Source organism: Colias croceus, chromosome 1 (genome assembly GCF_905220415.1).
Source record: "Colias croceus chromosome 1, ilColCroc2.1".
NCBI lineage: Eukaryota > Metazoa > Arthropoda > Insecta > Lepidoptera > Pieridae > Colias > Colias croceus.
In genome coordinates, this window is record NC_059537.1 from 14,016,795 (window position 1) to 14,019,294 (window position 2,500).

Sequence of the window (2,500 nt, forward strand, 5' to 3'; positions counted from 1 at the left end):
ACGGGCGCGGGGGGGCGTTGCGTGTGCGCAGCGAGAGATTGTACGTACGTATGTGTATGTAATCATTATTTCGTCGCTGTTGTACCGCGTCGCCCGTGTGCTCTGCGCTCTCCTCGTTGCCGCCGTTCGCGTGTCGGTGTGGGGTTGGTGTTTGGTGGTGAGTCTGACAGAGTTGTAGAGTAGTGTGTTAGTTCTATGAAATAATAAAAGACCACCAAAGATGATGATATTGTAAAAGCGTTTGTGCATACGGCGCGATACAGTTTTTAATCTTTAGTGGTGGTAGTAGTAGTAGTAGTAGTAGAAGAAGTAGAAATTAGTAACTGTAGTAACATTGCGTCTGCCGACGGTTTGATAGATTGTCAGTTTCGTAGATTGTATTTTATATGTGTAGTGTAATAAATATTACGCATCTTGATACACTCTCGGAGCGCAGACCGTGAAAAATATACGACTACTATTGAACGGCAGTATAAAATTTTTTATTGCTCACATCGCACACGTTTGTGATGTACCAATGGGCTTTTATCAGATGTTTATATGTGGTCGCAATTTTCGATCCTTCCACTCTCCGTGCGTAGATTGATCGTTTGCGTCATAAAAGTTGACCGATATTAAAATTTTTCCTTCGCTTGATGCGAATGGGAATTGTTAAGGGGTGTCTCGTTAAGATGATACTTTCAACGATTTAACTGACTGTGTTCAGATTTATCCACGTGTGCGCGCGCGCGTGTGTGAATAGTGTGCGTGTGACGGTCGCCGCCGTTGCATATCATGTTATTTAAACACGCCGCGCGCATATGTATGTATATAGAGAAGCGAACGTCGCGGCGGCATCGTCGTGTCACGTTTGAGGCTCTAGCGGAAGCTTTAGTTAGCTCCCTGGTTGATCCTGCCAGTAGTTATATGCTTGTCTCAAAGATTAAGCCATGCATGTCTCAGTGCAAGCCGTATTAAGGCGATACCGCGAATGGCTCAATATATCAGTTTTGGTTCCTTAGATCTTACTCAGTTACTTGGATAACTGTGGTAATTCTAGAGCTAATACATGCAATCAGAACTCTGACCAGTGATGGAATGAGTGCTTTTATTAGATCAAAACCAATCGACGGAGGGCCTGGCGTCTGAAGTCGTTAATTTTGATGAATCTGGATAACTTTTGCCGATCGCATGGTCCAGTACCGGCGACGCATCTTTCAAATGTCTGCCTTATCAACTTTCGATGGTAGTTTCTGCGACTACCATGGTTGTCACGGGTAACGGGGAATCAGGGTTCGATTCCGGAGAGGGAGCCTGAGAAACGGCTACCACATCCAAGGAAGGCAGCAGGCGCGCAAATTACCCACTCCCGGCACGGGGAGGTAGTGACGAAAAATAACGATACGGGACTCTTACGAGGCCTCGTAATCGGAATGAGTACACTTTAAATATTTTAACGAGGAACAATTGGAGGGCAAGTCTGGTGCCAGCAGCCGCGGTAATTCCAGCTCCAATAGCGTATACTAAAATTGTTGCGGTTAAAAAGCTCGTAGTTGCATTTGTGCGCCGCGCTGTCGGTGCACCGCATCCGCGGTGATACTGACACGTTTGCGGAGCATATCGTCGGTGAGCCGGTCGTTAAAAGCCGGTTCAATATCAAAATCCTATCGCGGTGCTCTTCAGTGAGTGTCGAGGTGGGCCGACAATTTTACTTTGAACAAATTAGAGTGCTCAAAGCGGGCTCAAAATGCCGCTTGAATATTTCGTGCATGGAATAATAGAATATGATCTCGGTTCTATTTTGTTGGTTTTCAGAACTCCGAGGTAATGATTAATAGGGATAACTGGGGGCATTCGTATTGCGACGTTAGAGGTGAAATTCTTGGATCGTCGCAAGACGAACATCAGCGAAAGCATTTGCCAAAGGTGTTTTCATCAATCAAGAACGAAAGTTAGAGGTTCGAAGGCGATTAGATACCGCCCTAGTTCTAACCGTAAATATGTCATCTAGCGATCCGCCGACGTTACTACAATGGCTCGGCGGGCAGCTTCCGGGAAACCAAAGATTTTGGACTCCGGGGGGAGTATGGTTGCAAAGCTGAAACTTAAAGGAATTGACGGAAGGGCACCACCAGGAGTGGAGCCTGCGGCTTAATTTGACTCAACACGGGAAATCTCACCAGGCCCGGACACCGGAAGGATTGACAGATTAATAGCTCTTTCTTGATTCGGTGGGTGGTGGTGCATGGCCGTTCTTAGTTGGTGGAGCGATTTGTCTGGTTAATTCCGGTAACGAACGAGACTCTAGCCTGCTAAATAGGCGTCGTCATTTAGGTGTGCGCGGCTCTCGGGTCGCGCAACTCACTGGCGGCGTATTAAAATTCTTCTTAGAGGGACCGGCGGCTTTGAGCCGCACGAGATTGAGCAATAACAGGTCTGTGATGCCCTTAGATGTCCTGGGCCGCACGCGCGCTACACTGAAGGAATCAACATGTTCTCCCTGGCCTAGAGGCCCGGGCAA

General features: G+C 47.3%; 1 non-coding gene across 1 annotated transcript in view; it reads left to right on the plus strand.

The window, feature by feature from the left end:
* The first annotated feature begins 879 nt into the window (after positions 1–879).
* LOC123697787 overlaps positions 880–2,500 on the plus strand; it is a 1,905-nt gene continuing 284 nt past the window's right edge. The window contains exon 1 of the ribosomal RNA XR_006752277.1: positions 880–2,500. This exon is cut by the window's right edge and continues 284 nt beyond it. This is a non-coding gene — a ribosomal RNA (small subunit ribosomal RNA).